Genomic DNA, 8473 nt, shown 5'->3' on the forward strand with positions numbered 1-8473 from the left:
TTACACACTCGTATGCAAAGCTCTTTCGAGCACATCCTTTAGTGCTATCAACATAATTTTCTGCCTCTCTCGCCATCCAAAACCTGGGCTACCTCACTGAGTTTGACTATGTTTTACCTTCATCTTTTCCCAACAGAACATAAGCTTCATTTACTCCTTTGAGAATTAGGTACAGACTTCCTACTACGTGTCAGCCTGTATAGGACACTGGCTATGCAGGGGTGAACAAAATCAACGCACACAGTCTGCCCTTCATGGGGCCTGTGGTTTACTTGGGGAGATGGATGCGCTGAGTGGAAATACGTAACTGAACCCACAGAATTCAATTTGCAGTATGTTCCGCCCCCGGGGCCCTGTGTTGGTTCTGCGTCTCTAACACCCTTTTCCTCTCTGGCTAATGGCAGCACCCCCTTTCCTTCCTCTCCCACTTTAGAAACCCACCTGGAGCACGCAGGCCATGCAGCTCGGCGGGTTGACCCTGCCGTGCCCAGGCTCTAGGGGGACAGGCACGTGCCAGGCATTGATGGAAGAGGATACTTTTCATCATCCACCTCCGTGCCTGGTTCCCAGATGAGCAGGTGACACGTCTCTATCCAGGGACAAGACTCTGGTGGGAACATTCTGCCCAAGGCCCCCCACCCTGAAATCTGAGTCGGGCTGAGAAGGGTGAGCGGCTGGCCAGCAGCAGCCTGGTCACATGGACAGACTGAGTCCTCACAACTCCTGGCCTGACTTAGCCTTATCTCAGGGGCACGAGTCCCATGTAAGCCCCTTTTGCTTTTTGCTTAAGCCGATATGACTGAGTTTCTTTCATCACAATCCACAGCACCCTGTCTAAACCCAGCCACAGAGAGAAAGCACAGGATGACGCGCAATGCTGTCACACAAGACTAGGTCTTGTCCAGGTGTGGGAGCAGCTCTGAGGCTTGGGCACCGCTGACTGAGCAGAGGGGAGTCGGCACAGATTAGGGACCATGTCCTGGCTTAGTCATGGCCGGTCTCATTGGAGACCCAGCGCCTCCCACAGAGCAGGCGCCTAACCCTGTTAGCGGCATGAGGGGCTGTGAGATTTCAGTGCGATTCTCCTCTCCACTTGGATCAGTTTACTATGGCCACAGTGGGTCCCCAAAACCAGCCACTGATCCTGTAGTCCCAAAGTGGTGAAGCTCCTGGTTCTGCCAGGTGACCTCAGCTGACCTCACCCCACACCTGGAGTCAGCAGAGCAAGACCAGTGTCGATGAGGATGGTCTGTCCCACACGCCCTATGCCTCCCCCTGGCCTAGTATGGGCCAGCCCAGGTACCTCACTTTCACAGCCGAGGGGCAAGAGGGCCAGTCCAACCACAGCAGCATCTCCAGAATTTGCCTGCGCTGTGCCCACTAACATTCCATTTGCCAAAGAAAATCACACAGACAGACCCAAGGTCCAGGGCCAGGAAATGGGCCGGGAAATGGGCTCAGCCCCTTCAGAGGGAAGAATTGCAAAGTTCCCGCCAAAGGCTTGGATACAGGGAGTAATGAAGCAGTGGAGCGAGCCTTCACACCATCACCCACACCACTTCAAACTTCATAGCTCCTTCCAACCGACTTCCAGCCCAGGAAAGTTAGGTGTGTAGCCCAGATGTTAAACACTAGGAGTCTGCTGTTAAGAACACAGGTGACTCATAAAACCAGCAGAGATGCTCGTAGGTGAGAGACTGGTCAACAGGAATCTTCCAGCAAGAACCCCGATCTAAGGCTGACGAAGCGTCATTTCCAGCCAGCGTGGTGCGCACGTGATCTCCAAGTGCAGACACCGATCTTAGCCAGCAGAAAAAGAGTAAGGTGACGGAGTGCTGTCAGACAGCAATGCCCACTTTGGAAAAGACCAGCTCCCTTGCTGACTGTCAGCACGTGGCTGTCCAGGAGAGGTGGACGGGTCCCTGTGTCAAGGCCTTGAGGGTGGCTTCCAGTAAGCCGATAGTGCGGAGCTGAGGGTGCTCTCCAGCACCGGCAAGAGAGCCGGCAAGAATCCAAATTCTGCCAACAATGATATGAGTGTGGAAGTGCCTCTGTCCCCAGTCAAGCCCTCAGATGCACCCCCCCCCCGGCTGACCCCTAGATGGTAGTTTTGTAGAGGACCTAGCTAGGCAAGTCTACATAGCAACTGTGCGTGGCAATTTGTGACCCAGCAATGGATCGCTAACAAACTTCCCAGCGACTGGGATGGGGTTTTCAATGCATCATTTCAATGAAACCCTCACAACCAATCTGTGAAATGAGCACTGTTATCCCCATATCCATTTTATAGCAGGGGCCTCAACCTCCAGGCCAGGACCACATACCGGTCCACACCCTATCCAGCCTGCAAAGCTTCATTTGCATAACTGCCTGAGCTCCCCCTCCCGTCTCCCCTCCCACCACCCCCTCAATGGAAAAATGGTCTTCCACGAAACCAGTTCCTGGTGCCAAAAATGTTGGGGGCTGCTGTATGATAGACAAGGAAGGCAACTGAGAATGGGAAATTTTCTTCTACTTGCCCAAAGCTGCACAACTAATGAGTAACAAGGTCAGGGTTCAAATCCAGCTGACTCGAGAGAGCACACTCTTCACCTGTCCGGGCTGCTCGCCCACCCATTCTGCACCTTTGACCTTGTCATCATCCTGCCCCACATTCCGAGCTGACAGCAGTGGCTTTCGCCACCTGTGAGGGGTCAGTGGCTCACAAACTGTGATGCCCGACACTTCCCGCATCCCTTATGCTGCATCGAGCATGTCACAGGCCACCCTTCATTTAAGCTTCCCAATGGCCCTGGGATGTAAGCAGTAGTTTTTGCCCCTTTGACAGATGAGGGTATAGTCTCAGAGAGGGGCCGAGTAACATGCCCAGTGCTGTCCGGGCAGTAAGGAGAGCAGTTGGGAACCCACCCCACAGCACCAGGCGCCTGAGATCATCGTCGTAGCCACCGTACAGCCAATTGCCCCTAAATTATCATCAACGTCCCCAAATTTGGGAATGACTGACTTGTTCAAAATGAATCATACGGGACCCGTCCCAACAAAAGCGTCATTCTCTCACATTTGCCTTCTGATATGTTCCCACGAATGGAAGAGGAAGGAACAAAATTGCAGGGGATCGTGCAAAACCCTGGCCCTTCCCGCAGGGAGGGGTGCAGATATGAACGCCATCCATCAGGCCTGTCAAGGCAGAACCTCACGAGCCGCTGACCAGAGCTGAGATCCTGCAGCTCTCAGCCTCCCATCCAAGCCCCTCTGTGCCTCAGCCGTGACCTGCAAGTCTCACTTGAATTCTTACAGTTCCCTCCCCATGGCACCCACGCGCCCGCTAAGCCCTGTTTCTCGCACACACCTTGGAATGCTCTGTTCACCCTGGGTTCTTCCAACCCCTCCCCACCATCACATGTCCAAATGCTTCCCATCACTCGAGGGTCGTTCGAAATCCCATCTCCCCTTAGAGCTGTTTCTGACTGCTTTCCCCCAGCCCTTTGCCATCCATGTCCAGTCGGAAACATAGCTTCTCTAACCACCTGCCCCTTCTCACGTGCATTCGCATTAGATGGAGAGGGCTCTCTGCCTGGTGCCCCGGTCCCCAGGGTGCAGGTCACAACCACAGTGACATGTGCCAGAACAGCAACTGCTTTATTTCCACACGAGCTCTCTCCGCACCAGCGCGGGTGCCTCCAGGTATCTTTACGCTGAAGACATGCCTCTAATGAGTGATGCCGGCACCCTCCAAATGACAAGCAGTCCCCATGCTCGGGTGTAAAAGGGAGGGTGCTTGGAGAGAGAGAAAAGGATAAGATTTTCCTGAAGTTCACGGCTGAACAGAATTCCAGGAGGTTCAGGCCTCCCTGCATGGCTCTGTCCCCTGCACATTAGAGCCACAGAGGAAGGTCCTCCCATGTCCCACCGGGGCTGACCCTCACGCCCCAGGGAGGGGGAGCTGGCAAGGATGCCATTCGCTGCAGGCTGACCCTTTCTCCTCTTCTGTCGCTACGAGCTCCAGCATAGATTCCAGTCAAGGATGAACGTGTGCCCCTATTTTTCAATCTGACAACCCTATTTGTGGGAATTGAACCCCGACATCTTTAGAAAACTTGCTGCTTTTCCACCCCCCACTGGGGTCCACCGGCCCTTTCTGGTGCAAAGCTGTTACGTGTTGAGTATATAGTGACAATCATAGCTACCATACTTTGAGTTGAATGCATTATAGGCACCTTTCAATTCCTTCACAAAACGTTACACAGCTAGTGGCCAGGGGGGACACGGGCTCCAGAACCCAAACTTGACACCAAAGTGGTACTGGACAGCCAGTTTCAAAAGAAAGCCTTTACAGACTGTGCATTATGTCTCAGCTCCATGACAGAGGCTGTTATCCTGTCCCTCAAGATTCCACGTCACCGTCACAGTGCCCTAGGCGCACTTTACCTGGGAGAAAAGCAACTCGTGCAGGATAAGGGTTTGGTCCAAGGTCTCACACACAACAAGTGGGAGAGGTGAGCTTTGAACCCAGCGTCATCTGACGCCTAATCCTATGTTCTCCACCCCAGCACCGCAGCACAGACAGCGTCACCTGCGGGCGAGTGACTGCACTTGATGCCCACAGACCCCACATTCGGAAAAAAGAGCTGAGGGACAACAATGACAACAACAAAACCCCACTGCCCCTCCCTTTCAAGGTAAAAAATGAATTCTCATCAAGTATTTAAACTGCAAATACAAGTGCACTAAAACTATCCTTGTTTACCGCACTGTTATCACACTTGAAATATGAGGTTTTTCAAACAAACTCGTACCTCCTAGAGAGACACATACACAAAATGGGGTTTGCTGCAAGGTGTTAGGCGGGGAGACGGAGCGAGGACATGGATGAAACAGGGTTGTCCACGAATGACGATCGCTGAGGCCAAGCAACTGCGACATCGAGGTTCGTGATACCCCACCCTTTCAGACGGCGTTTAATATGTGTTCATAATAAACAATTCTCTGAAAGTGAGACAAAGAGGTCTACAGAAATGAAGAGCAAATTTCCCTCCTCTGACCCCTGCTCGGATCCCTACCTCCCCCCACACACATGCACCGCTGTTTCTGCTTATTCGTCCAGCAATCTCCCATTCGTTCCCGCGTGACCACGTCTGCACACGAGTGAAGACATATGAACAGAGTTCTGTGGTTTTTCTCTCGTGACAATGTACCCTGGGTGCCTTCCCTTGGTCACACCACCCTCCCCACCCTCCCCGCTTCTCTCACAAGTATATCATCTTATTTATTTCTTTCAGAGTGCTTAGAAAATCTCTACTGTTTGGCACACTGATTTGCTTAGTTTTCTTTAACTGAGGTAAAATCTGGTGGCATACAATGAATCATGTTAAAGCGTGAGAGTCCACGGTATTTAGCACAGTCACAGCGCTGTGCAACAGTCACCCTTAACTGGCTCCACAACCGCCTCATCTCCCAGGTGGGGACCCCACACCCGTTGAACAGGCTCACCCCCTTCCCTCTGCCCCAGCCCCTGACAACCACAGATCTGCTTTCTGTCTGTGGATTTGCCCTTTCTGGGCATTTCACATAAACAGAATCCTACAACATATGGCCTTTTGTGTCTGATTTATTTCATTTAGCATAATGTTTTCCAGGTTCCCTCCCATCACAGCATAATGTATAATATTCCATCCTATGTATACACCCCATTTTGTTTATCCACTAATAGGCAATTGGGTGGATTCCACCTTTTAGCTATTATAAATCATGCTGCTATACCCGCACATCTAGAAGTTTTTGTAGGAATGCCTATTTTCAATTACTTCAATATATACCAAGGAGTGGAATTTTTGTTTGTTTGTTTGTATAGCTTCCTTATTTTTCTTCTGGCTCCTCTGGAGCTCCTTCAGAGCTCAAGGGGACTTCAACGACCGTTTTCCTCCTCAGCCACGGGCATGGGGCCCTTTTTTGTTGTGGGCAAACAAGTGTTTGTTTCAAAATGAATGAACCAGTCAAGTGAGCAAATCAGCACACAACACACAAACCTACCCTAGTCACTCCAAGGCTGCCTGGTGACGTCCATTGCAGGCACGCTCCATCACTGCTCAAGTGAACTTGATCAACTCTCGCCTCCATCCTGCAGCCTCACATTGTTCTGCAGAGAGTTCTGTGGGCTTCCCTACATGCCCTTAACATGACCACTCACACACACCAACTTTCTCCACTTCGCCCAAAAGGGTCTCATTCTTGCTTTTCAATCCTTCCAAGCCTGCCTCTACCTCAGGGCCTTTGCACTTGCTGTTCCAGCTGCCTGGGGCATGCTTCCACCCAATATCCATGTGGCTCCCTCCCTGACCTCCATCAAGTCTGTGCTCGGGCCTCGTCATTCCAGACTCTCCTTGTTCACCCTAATTAAAGCTGTGCACACAGACACACGCAGGCCCTCAGTGAGCGCCGCCTGCCCCCTTCTTTCCCTGCCTCACTGTTCTCACCGGAACACTCTGCTGGGCCAAGTCACCTGACCTGAACAGGAGCTTCGCAAGGGCGGAGCCCTCTGTCTGTTTCTATCATGTCTGTGTCCCTAGTGCTGCACAGAGTAGGGCTACCTATTGCGGGAGGGAGGAAGCAAATGAGCTGCCCCTTGGACAGTGCCCCACATCCTCCGGCCCCCACAGTGCGGAGGTTTGCTCTCGCCTCCTGGGCCTCCGATGACGGGTGATGTGCTTTCTGAGTTCCCAGCCAGGCTTTCCCTTAGCTCGGTAAGCCCAGGAAGACTAGCAGCCCCCGTTCCTGGGACGCCGAAATGAGCTTGAGGCCTTCGATGGCACCCTGGCTGGTCTGCACCCGCCCACGCTGCCTTAACTGCGCTCGAGGCAGGGGCCGTGATGGTCATTTCAAAGTGGGAGAAGCACCAGTTTTGTGGGACAGGGGATGTTTGGGGCTGATGGGGTGAGCCCGTGGACGGCCGACGGCAGCTGCAGAAGGAGGCTCTGCACTGCTGTCCCATCAACGTCCCGAGAACGAGGGGCCAAAGACTGCATTTTGTTCTGACTCAGGTCAGTGACTATAGAGGTCCCCACTGTGAAGGCCTGAATCCAAGCAAAATTTTAATTTTTTAAATAAATAGAACAGAAAGGTCAGAAACACCGTGAGCAGGAGGGGGGTCTGAAATGGGAAATTGCCCAGAAATGTCTTTTACTTGCCCGCTGTATGTCAGTGACTCTCCCAAACTCTCCCCGAGGGAGTTTTCCTTAAATGGCTGGCGTCATTCTCTGCTCTAAAACCTCAAGCCACACAGCACTGTGGAAAAGGCCCTGCCAGATGACGGAGGTCGCCCATGACGAGCAGTTTCATTTAAAGTGGAACAAAATGAAAAGTCCCCAGAGGACTAAGCAACAGAAGAACAACAGGGTCCCAGAGCTTGCCCTCTGCCTGGACTATTCCCACCTCCTCCCCCACCTCCCACCCCACCACCACCTCCACCCCGCCCCCCACCAGCCCTCTGCTCCTGGCTGAGCCCCAGGCGCCCTCGGGGAGCAGGGTCAACACCCTGCTCCATTGCAGACCGCCACCTTGTACCACCTGAGCCGGTGAGACTCCCCTAACGGGACACTCGGCCGGCTCCTTTGTTGCTGATTTACTCCTCTTTCCCACCCCCGCCCGCCAGACCGGGCGGATGGAGGGCAGGGGCTAGATGCGCCTCTGGGTCAGGTGCATGTCTAGAGCCCGGAACAAAGCTTCCCGAGTCAGGATGCGCGTTGAGCACGTGTGTATGGGGACTCTGCGGTCCGCGTTACCTGGCGTGCGTGCTCCGTGAACATCACGTAATTCCACCCGATCCCCTCGATGGCTCTGTGCGGTGGGTGTATAGCCAGTTAACAGACCGAGAAACTCGTGTTCGGGGGTTCCACGAATTTGTCCGCGTCGTGTTGCTAAAGCTAATCAATGGCTGGGCTGCGATTCAAATCCAGCGTGTGACTCCGAACCCTACGCATTCCGCCCTTTCGCCAGAGATTCACGTGCAGGGTGGGAGGAAAGACATGCAGGACGCATTTTGATTTAGAGAAAACGTTTCACTGACTTTCACTGCGTTTAGGTCTTTTGTCCCTTGGGGCTATCCTTCCCCAAGACAGAGTGAAAACTGAAGGAAAGAGAGACATCAGGCCACATTGTTTTCTTAGGGCTGAACTCGGGCTTGACATCAGGAAAAAGCTCTTGGTTGTTAATGACATGAAGTCCAAGCTTGATGGGTAATCAAAGCCCTTCCTGGTCAGCTACATGGAAACAGTGATGAAGGGGGAGAAAGGCCCAGGGTCTCAGCAAGGGGAGGAGAGGGAGGTGTGTGGGGTGCAGACTGGAGCAGGACTGCCTCCCAGGGATCTACAAGTTCAAGGTCAGCTCTGGGAAGGGAGCGCCACCTTCCACATGCACCCTGAGCACCTGGCAGCAGGCCACAGGCTCCTCCCAGTCCCGAGATAGAGGTGGGGCTCTT

The sequence above is a fragment of the Sturnira hondurensis genome, unplaced genomic scaffold, assembly GCF_014824575.4.
Source record: "Sturnira hondurensis isolate 20B ecotype Veracruz unplaced genomic scaffold, ASM1482457v3 Scaffold0011378, whole genome shotgun sequence".
Lineage (NCBI taxonomy): Eukaryota > Metazoa > Chordata > Mammalia > Chiroptera > Phyllostomidae > Sturnira > Sturnira hondurensis.